Source organism: Sceloporus undulatus, chromosome 2, assembly GCF_019175285.1.
Source record: "Sceloporus undulatus isolate JIND9_A2432 ecotype Alabama chromosome 2, SceUnd_v1.1, whole genome shotgun sequence".
Lineage (NCBI taxonomy): Eukaryota > Metazoa > Chordata > Lepidosauria > Squamata > Phrynosomatidae > Sceloporus > Sceloporus undulatus.
In genome coordinates, this window is record NC_056523.1 from 12,692,277 (window position 1) to 12,703,222 (window position 10,946).

A 10,946-nucleotide genomic window follows, 5' to 3' on the forward strand; every position below is an offset into this window, starting at 1 on the left:
CCTTCAGTCAGCATGGCACTGGTCATGCTGGCTTGGAAATCTCAGGGTGTAGGAGCCTCATCCAAAAGTCTTTCCAACTCCGATATATGCGATATATTTGCACAAAATGGAAATGCATTTAGCCATCTCCCCATTTTCATCGGTTTCTTGTGCCCCCCATCCCTGTTCTTTTACTGAAAGCCATTTGCAGAAGGAATCTGTGATGTGGGCAAGCTCCACTTTGGATTTTGAAAAATAATACTTTTGGTGTTACACAAGTGCAAGCTATTTAAGAAAATAATGGTCTGCTTCTGGTTGTTGTTGTTATTGTGTATCGCCAAGTCAATTTATTTTTTACTTCTGGCGACCCTATGGTAAACCTATCATAGGGTTTTCTTGACAGGTTTCTTCAGAGGGGGTTTCCCATTGCTATCCTCTGAGGCTGAGAGTGTGTGACTTGCTCAAGGATCACCCAGTGGGTTTTTATGCTTGAGAGGGGATTCGAACCCTGCTCTCCAGGATCCTAGTCCTGCACTCAAACCACTATACCATGCTGGCCCCAGAGGCTCCTAGCATAGGCAATTTATCCTTTTCTGCCAGAAGAAGTGTGGTCTGGTAAAACTGCTCAGGGACAGCATAAACAGTCTTGAGGGTTGAGCATTACTCACCTGGGAGCATCACAGCATCATCAACATTAGAAGGAATGTCTTGATGGTCAGCACAGTTCAGTGGTGGAACCAACTCCCTAGAGAAGTGGGATAGATCTCCTTTGGACATCTTGAAAATGTGGCTGGACAGCTACATGCTGAGAATGGTCTGAATTGCATTGAATGGAGGGTTGGGTGCATGCTTCCCAATTGGCAAAATAGTCAGGCAAGGCTGCATACTATCCCCTACTTATTCAACCTGTATGCAGAAAATATTGTATGCAGAACAGTCTGAAACTGAGAGACAGGAGAAGGGAAGATTTGGAGATTGGAGCATTAACAACCTAAGATACATAGACAACACTAGCTTTCTCTGCCAAGGAGTGACCCATGCCCCCTAAAACTATAAATCCCAGGATTCTGTTATTTAGGACACTTTAAGTTTTTGTCTAGTTGTTTCATAGCTGCCCTTCCCGTTTCTAATCTGATTTTTTGACTACAGTCTCCATTCTGCTCAGTGTTTGATCCAACAAATGTGAAATCTTTAACTGTTTCGATTTCCTCATTATATAGGTTGAATTCATGTAAATCCTTTTTTTGGTCATTATTTTTGTTTTCTTTGGGGTCTTTCCCACTTGGGAAATAACCTACATTCCATTTCAGCTCTGCTCCGCTGTGTGGAGCGATTTCAAAAGGTCCCTCGTTCTCACCGTGAAAAGGGACCTTTTCACATCGCTCTTTTTGTTGTTGTTGTTAATCTCTCTTTAGAAAAAAATTTTTTAAAGGCAGCAGGGGGAGAAATGGTGGAGCTGTCAAAAATGGATGACATTTTCCTCTGCTATTTTCCCCTCCTCTCAGGAAGAATCAATGCTGAGCTGGCCTTCCCACTTAGTTGCCTCTCTTCAGAATTGATTCTTCGGGAAAGTATGTGAGGAGTGAATGAGAACCAAAGAACTGAACCAAAGAACTGATAACATGGCCTTAAACTAAGCAAGTTAAAGAGCCAAAGAAAATGGATTCTGTGCGATACATTAACGTAAAGGAGAGACTTGGAAGCGAGGCACTGCCCAAGTGTGATTAAAACAAAGAACATGGCCAAGTGTGCCCTATGTCCTGAGTGCAATGAAGAGGAACGAGATGAGGAACTGACAAGACATGCACTGTTTTGAACAAGAAGAACATGTTTTCTTCCTCAGAAAGAAGAAATTGAGTCATGGGCTGCAATATTATGAAACTGCAGCAGCAAAAAAGCCAGAGAGGAGAAAAAGTATAAAGACAAGGGTCCTTCCAGCCTCATTTTGTTGGCATCAACAGTGGCACCGATGTCATCCCAAGCCTTTGTGAACATCTAATCACTGTTCAGTGGAAGGAAAGTGTGTGTGAGTATTGTATGAATGTGTGAGTGAATGAACAAGCTCTTGATACTTAATGTTTGTATTACTTTTGTGATTTAATAAATGTTACATGCATAGTGGCTAAAACCAAATTTGGTGTCTCAAATATCTGTGTCAGTCCTGCTTGGGTAAGTCCACAGAAAGAGAAATTTTCATTACACGCTCTCAGGTTAAACGGGTTGCCCTTACCAATTCGGGGATAACAAGTAATGCAAAAAATGTACTGTCAGGAAGCCCTGCGCTTTTGACGTTTGCCGCGGGTTTTTCCTACTGGAATCGATCAAATAGGGATCAGATTCGAATTCCAGTGAGAATTAGGGCCATAAAACTTGCATCAAGATTAGGACCTTTTTGTAGTGGGAATGAGGCCTTAACGTTCAGCATTAAGCCTTCCTTTGCAGTATCTTCTGTAACCTTCCTTAAGAATTGTTCCAGCTCTGTAGTGTTTTCTGCTAGTAGTATGGTGACATCTGCATATCTTAAGATTGCTGATATTCCTTCCTCCTATCTTCACTTCTCCTTCTTTCATGTCTAAATCTGCTTTACGTGTGATATTTTCTGCATACAATTTGAACAGGTAGGGTGATAAAATACAGCCTGCTCTTGCCTGATCCCTTTGCCAACTGGGAACCATTATGTCTCTCCATATTCTGATCTTACATCTTACAACCTCTTGTCCTAAGTGCAGATTTCTAATTAGGGCTATCAGATATAGCGGCACCGCCATATCCCTAAGGGGCATCCATAGCTTTTTATAATCTGTGTAATTGAAGGCCTTGTTAGAGTCTATAAAGCAAATACTGATATTATATTTGGCTGGAATTGTTTAGCTTGCTTCATTATCCATTGTATGTCCCTAGTGCTTCTTCCTTTCCTGAACCCCGCCTGGACATTTTGCAATTCTCTCTCCATATATGAAGAGAGTCTATACTTCAGAATGTTGAGCATGTCAGAATCCATGGCATGATGATATGATGATATTATGGGATAAAGATTTGCTGGAATTCTTTGGCTCGCTCCATTCTCCATTGTAAGTTTGTGATGTGGTCCCTAGTGCCTCTTCCTTTCCTGAACCCCACTTGGGCATCTGGCAATTCCCTCTCCATATACAATTGGAGTCTGTGCTGTTGCATTTTGAGCATGATTCTGGTTGCCTGGGAAATTAATGCTGTTTAAATATTTGAAGGAATGTCATATTGAAAATGGAGCAAACATGTTTTCTGCTGCTTCAGAGACTAGGAACTGTTTGCTCCATTTTCAATATGACATTCCTTCAAATATTTAAACAGCATTAATTTCCCAGGCAACCAGAATCATGCTCAAAATTCTGCAGCACAGACTCCAATTGTATATGGAGAGGGAATTGCCAGATGTCCAAGTGGGGTTCAGGAAAGCCTCCCTCCAAAGAAGAGAGAGACCTCTGAGGCCAAAGGGAGGAGGAAGGCAGCAACCCTTCTCCAGATAAAAAGGCAGAAAGTTTTAGAAAGCTCTCCCTCTTTTCTCCCGCCTCTTCCCTCCTTCCTTCCTTCCCTCCTTCTTTCTTCTTCTGATTTTGCTCTTCTTCTGTAAAAGCAGCACTTAAAGTGAAGAGAAGCAGCATGGGAACCCTCCCACTGCGCATGCTCAGAGAGCCCAGGCACTTTGCCCATGCTCAGTGGCCCCAACTGTTTAAAGTTTAAAGCTGAGGATGCTTGAATCTGTGTATAAAGACTCTGTGGTTCTACCAATCCCAGGGTCCTGGAGGCATAGCCAGGGCAGCTCAAGCCCTGAAAGAGCCTCCTTCTTCCTCCAGAGAGTGGAGCTGGAGCCTCTGAGACTAGGGAGGCCCACCTGAGGCCAGGTGAGGGCAAAGGGAAGGGCAAGGAGGCTTCCCTGGGGCCACTGAACATGGGCAAAGTGCCTGGGCTCTTTGAGCATGTGCAGTGGGAGGGCTCCCATGCTGCTCCTCTTCACTTTAAGTGCTGCTTTTACAGAAGAAGAGCAAAATCAGAAGAAGAAAGAAGGAGAGAAGGAAAGAAGAGGAGGAGGGAGAAAAGAGGGAGAGCTTTCTAAAGCTTTCTGCCTTTTTATCTGGAGAAGAGTTGCTGCCTTCCTCCTCCCTTTGGCCTCAGAGGTCTCTCTCTTCTTTCCAGGGAGGCTGAAGGCTTCTGGATTCCTTTTCTTTTTAACCCATCATCAGGACCTGCCTCCCACCCAAGACCCAACTTGGAGTTCATGGTGGATTGCAATTCTTAGTCTTAAGTCCTGTTTATTGTTTTACCGTGCCAGTGATGTACATCATGCAATGCTAGCACCCAGGACTCAAACTGCAATGGAGAACTACAATGCAGACAGAAAGGAGAAAGAAAAGCCACATGCCAGACCCAAAATACAGAACAAAACAGTTTTAGAACAAAAGAAGTTTAACAATCTGGAGTGCAAAAGGGCCAATTTGTGTGGTGTATGCCTTCCATTCCCGGAATTTCATGGGCTTTTCAGCCAAGGGGTGTTTTGCCACACTTTACTCTGAATACAAGGGTAAAAGGCAGTTTCCGAAGGCTGCCCACACAGCAGAATAACCCGGTTTGGCACCACTTTAACTGCCCTGGCTCCATGCTCTGAAGTTCTGAGAAGTGTACTTGTTGCTGTGCTCTGCTCCCCAACAAACTCCAGTTCCCAGACTTCCAGAGCATGGACCAGGGCAGTTAAAGTGGTGCCAAACTAGGTTATTTCTGCAGTGCTGATGCAGCCCAGCTGCAGTTCTGTGGTTCATTTCCTTTGATGACTATGAAATCCTCTGCATGGCCACTGGCCATGCCATGCATGCGCCTGGGGACAATGGGCTCTGTAGTCCAAGAAAGGGCCTCCACAAGAAACCTCTTCTAAAAGTAGGCAAAGGGCTCTTGTGTTGTCTTTGAGACTGCGAAGAAGTAGCATGACCTCACATGGACTTGAATTCAAAGACACGGGCCAAAACACTCGCAGAACTATCCAGTCTGAGACCACTTTAACTGCCCTGCCTCCATTGCAGGGAATCTAGGAATTGTAGAGCTTTCTGACAGAGAAGGCTAAAGGTTCTCACAAACCACAGCTCCTAGAATTGCTAGCACTGAGCAGGGCAGTTAAAGTGTCTCAGACGGTTGTTTCTGCAGTGTGTTTTGGCCCATAGTTCTGTTAGTCTGCATTAATATCAGTCTGGAAGAGACTGGCTAAAGGAAGAATTGTAGCGTGGGTTTAGGTAGACTTGGATTCAGAGACAGTTTGTTTAGTCTGGATTACTAGCAGCAGCAAGAGACATCTTGTGGCACTTTTGGGACTGACTGTGGGAAGAAGTTGTAGCATCAGCTTTCCTAGTCGGTGGTTTACGATGCTGGATCAGTCTCAAGGCGCTGCTTGGAAGTCTCCATCAGATGGTGGCTTTGAAACTAAGGCTTTTACAGATGGCCTATAAGGGATGGTTTGAGCCACCCCTTTGATCGCTGGATTGGGGTTGTGGCAACCACATGCCAACCGTCCCGATCTGGTGTTTTTCTGGCCCAAAAAGAAGCAAAAAATGATTTTTTGTGGTAGAAAAAAGCTGCTCTTTTCAGTGCTCCTGGCATGCGGGGTATAAATGCCATGCCACTGTAGTGCTGCAACACTGTCTGCCATCTGGTCATGCAGGTGGCATGATGTGGCTTAGGATATTGTTGGGGCATGCATCATCTAAATCCATGCTGCCCCCCAAGCTGCGGTATTATGCTGGTCTGTTTGCCCCTAACTGAAAGCAAGCAAGGAAGCAAGTCAGCTGGGAAAAGCAGGAGCCTTTTTCGCTGTGTGGGAGGTTTGGAGGGTTTAGAGGATAATCCCATGCTCCTTTAGTCTTCAAGGTGCAACAGGATCTCTGCCAACTGACTTCGTAGACTTGGGGGGCAAAACGACCCAGCAATACACAAGCTTAGGGGGCAGGGGGCATGGCATTTAATGAAAAGAAAGATTTAGGGAATGATCAGCATTCAGCAAGCAGGGCTCTTAAAGGGTAGTTGGTCTGAACAGAGCTCACTTTTTGTCAGGGTTGGCTAGTTTAAATTAACCAGTTGGTTCAAACCAAATGGCTTCTTTTTTTAAAATCACTCCTGTTTGTTTTTTAAAATGATTCTTAATGTTTTAAAGTCTGTCTGTTCTACTTCTTTCCAACTCCTTCCTGGACAATGACTGTTTCAGTGTCAGAAAATTAGAAACACAATGATTGTTTTTGAATTTAAACATTTAAACTTTAGCTTTATTTCCTTGTTAGACTGAATCCAGCATCATTGCTTCTTTTTAATCACTCATTTTAAAGGCGTCAAAATTCGGAAGCAACGTTTTAACTTTAACAGTTGGCATGTGAGAGAAGAGGGAGCGACTTATAAAATGGAGTCTGAGTCAGGCATCATCCAGAGGCAAACACAATATTACATCTTGGTAACTCTTTATCAAAGTATATTTATTTTTATGTTTTAAAATAGCAATGGAGCAAGTTTGTGCATCTTGGAACTAGCTAAACTGCAAAAGGCACATGGTAGTGAGGCTGGAACAAAAGGGAGAGCTAGCTTGCTTCTGTAAGAAGTATAAAAATGGGAAGCAGGGCCTGAGATGGGACATAGGGCCAACCTGACAGAAGAGACCCAGAGACTGGTTTAAAGCAGACAGATGGGAAGAGGAGTGTAGTGGTGGCGCGCAGAAACAGAAAAGGATCTGCTGGAACATTAGAAAGCAAGGATGGGGTTTAGATAAGCCACAATACACACAACCACAGTGGTCCAGGTGTGTCTTTGGAGTGCCAGAAAACTTTGCGCATGCCAAGTAGAAGTCTAATGTGTAATCGAAATAGAAGGTACTAACTGACATGTATTACACTTCAACTTGCCACGCACAGTTATTTGGCACCCCAAATCCATACCTGGCTCAACTGTATAGGTCAGCGCGACATCTTAGCCCTTATGGTTTCCATCTTATACCATCCACATCCTTGTTTTCTACTTGGTCTACACATCATTTTCGACAGTTTTTCACCCATCAAACACTTTTCGTTCCATCTGTTTGCCTTCAACCAATCTCTTGGTCAATCTGACCCCATATTCCATCCTAAACCCGAACACCTCTTATCTTTCTAATTGATGCTAGCAAGCTCAGCATATATATCTCATGTTTTAGGCCTTCCTTTGAAGCTTCTGGCAGTTCTCTAGTTCAAAAAATCCAAGGTTTGCTGTTTACCTGTTTGAACAAAGCTTCTGAAGAAAGAGTCACACAGATTCAGTCTGTTTGGCTTCAGACTCATTTTATGCCTCCTTTCTCACAATGTTTAATCATGTATATCAGAACCAGAATAAAAGGTTCTGTCTTAAAGTTTTAAATGGCGGTAGAGTAGAAAAGTTTAGTGAGCTGTAGCTTAGTCTGGAGGGGCCCTAGAAGGAGTAGTGGAATGTTTAGTGATAAGGGCTTGCTTTCAAGGTGGAAGGGACCTGGGAGAGAAATGGAAGCTATGGTGATTGTGTGCGGTGGGATAGTTGGTGCTGGACAAGGAGGGGTTGGGTAAGGAGGGCCAGGGGCTTTTAAAGTGTAGGAAGTATTCCTTCAGGGCTTCAGATTTTGCAAAAACCTGTCAATGGATTGTTTTCTGCCTTATGCTTCAATAAACTTCTTTTCTTTGGAATGAGTTTTCCTTGTGGAAGACTGGTCTGACAATCACAGATCTCACAGAAAACAAGAGAAAAGGGAATGCAGGCATAAAAAGACGTCGTAAAAAGATGCCTCTTTTGTCATTTTGGCTGCAGCCACACTGCAGAATTCATGCAGTCTGATTCCTCTTTGTCATGGCTCCATCCTCTGGAATCCTGGGACTTGTACTTTGTTATGGTACCAGACCTCTGGAGAGAAAGTGTGAATAAACTCACAAAACTACAACCCCAGGATTCCATAGCATTGAGCCCTGGCATTACAGCAGTGTCAAACTGCATTAAGAGCGGCATGTCTTAATGTTCCTTGTCCCATCTCCTGAAGGAAGTGACTAGAAACTGGTCCTCAGCTGTGCCACAGTTCCCTCTGCTTTCTTGCTGCATTGCTAACAGCTGGTTCCCTGCTGCTCCTTGCTGAGGCCATTCCAAATGCTGATTCTACTTCTAAGCTTTTGTATATTCTGCACCCCTTGTAGTAGAGGTGGAGTATCCTTATCCAGAAATCCAAAATGCCCAAAATCTGAAACTTTTGGAGGCTGGAGAGAGACATGACTGGCGATGAGAAGGAGGATCTGTGAAATGGCAAGAATCCGTTATTATTCTTATTTTGTTTATTCCACCTTTTTCCTAATATAGGACTCAAGGCGGCAAACAGCAAATTTAAAACAATATAATTTAAAAACAACACAAACGCATTAAAATGTAGAAATTAAATAAAAAAACATTAAACAATTTTAAAAGTTTAAACAGTTACGCATTAGAATTTTAAAATGTATTAAATCCAAGCATAGTATTGATGCGAATCCATGTCTCCTGCCATTTAATAATAATAAAATAATAATAATAAGAATAAATTTTTATTTGTATAACCGCTTTTCCATAGATCAAAGCGGTTTACAGACCATATAAAAACCATTAAAAACATCTCATAAAAATAGATAAACTACTAATACAGTACAAATTATACAAAATCTGAACACATCATTCAACAGGGGTAAGGCAGAGAATGGATGGGAACGGGATTACCAGCTTCATTTTAACAGTGGGGAAAGCTGACAGAAAGCTTCACAAATCCTTGTGTGTCTTCTCCAGCTTGGCAAAATACAGAACTTGTTGTGTCATGTATTGTAGTTTTGTATTGTGTACCAAAATCTGATATCCTCGACATTCTGGTCCCAACATTTTGGATACGGGAGACGGAACGAGAGTACAGGTGAAAGGATCTGGAGTCCAAGTAGATCACAAATTGAACATGAGTCAACAGTGGTATGCACAGCTAACAAGGACAACGCAATTTTAGGCTGCATCAATAGAAGTATAGTGTCTACAATCAAGGGAAGTAATATTGCCACCTCTATTCTGCTCTGGTCAGGCCCCACCGGAATATTGTGTCCAGTTCTGGGCACCACATATCAAAAAGGATGTGGAGAAACTGGAGCATGTCCAAAGAAGGCCGACTAAAATGTGAAGGTCCTGGAAACCAAGTCCTATGAGGAATGACTCAGGGAGCTGGGTATGTTTAGCCTGGAGAAGAGAAGGTATAAGAGGTGATATGATAGCCCTGTTTAAATACTTGAGGGATGTCATATTGAGGAGGGAGCAAGCTTGTTTTCTGCTGCTCCAAAGACTAGAACATGGAACAGTGGAGGTGAATGGAATCAGTTCACAAGCAAAATGCAAACGTAAATCTGGTAGTTTTGCGAATTTGACTTATTTCCTGATTGACCTCACATTCTCCCTGGTTCGCTTCTGATTGCTGCAGTGTCATGTGAAAAGCAGCTGTGAACTTGTCCCGAAACCTGGATGGGCAACTTTAACTCTCCAATTTTCCCTCGTGTGAAAGAGTCCTTAAAACTCTGCCCTGCTTTCTCAACCCTTCGGCTGGACTCTGACTACTCTTTTACAAATGCCTTTCCCTATCTTCTTTTCCGTGCTACCGACAGTTTCCCTCTGCTTCAGATCTCTGGACGGCATATGACCTATACAACATTTCCCCGCAATATTTTTGCATCTAACTTAAAAATGAAACCTAAACTACCCACAAGTCTTTTGGCCTTAGTCCTAGTTAGAGCCTTACCCAGCTGGGACTGAGAGTTGCTCAGGTCTGAGACCGGAGGCTCAGATCTCTTCTTTCCTTTGGTTCCAAACTTTTTTATGTGTAAAAATTAAAGATGCCGGTGAGTGATAGATGATTGTACCTTAAAAAAGGTTCCTAATTCAAACAATCGTATTTCCTTATAAAATGTGAATATACATGACTCTTTATCTTTACTCTCTCTGTCGTGTATCCCGCAGATCCGACCACACAAGGCTTGTAGATTCTTTTTATACAATATTGCCAAAATCTGACCAATCCTCGCTCCGCTTCTACATGCCAAGATCCTGGTCGCATGCCCTAGTGGTTTCCGACTTGATTACTGTAACGTCCTCCTGGCTGGGCTTCCTCTTTCTCACCTCCGTCCTTTCATCTCTGTCCAGCATTCAGCGCACACATATCACTTCCACCCACCAGCTCGACCACATCTCCCTGTGTTGCATCCCTTCACTGGCTCCCTCTCCTTTCCGCATTCATAAACTGCTGTCGACATTTAAAGCCCTCCAGGGACTGGCCCCTCCTTACTTATCAGACCTTCTTTCTCCCTCACTTTTCCTACGAGGGCCCTCCGTTCGGGTGGTCAAGGGTTCCTGTCTCAGCCCAGGATTTCCTCTGCCCCATCCCGATTCACCCCTTTTCACTTGCTGCCCCTCACTCCTAACCTTCTTCCCCCACAAGCAAGAGCCATCACTTCTTTAACTAGCTCAAAACGGAGTTGAAAACCATCCGTTTCAGAGAAGCCTTCCCAGGCATTGCTAATGGTCGCTTACTATTTGATCTCTTTTGGTGCCTGTTTATCAAACCATTTCCTGTATGCTATGTATGTCTATATACATTATCCTACTTAAGAGTTAATGTTTTTCCTGGAAGGAATTTAACCACCATTATGAAGCCAAGCCCTCTCTCAGTCCTTCTGCTCCGTGGTCCAGGCCTTGGAGGTAGAGAGAACTGCTGGACCCTTACCCTTTCCCTCCACCACTCCCGTCGCCTCTGGTGTCATGCCTTTTTAGATTGTAAGCCTGAGGGCAGGGAACGCCTACTAAAATGATTGCATGTACGCGTGTGTAAATTTACAGCGCTCATACAATAAGGGTATAATAATAAAATAATAATAATAATAATGATGATGAATGTGCGGATGAAAACAGTCATATTA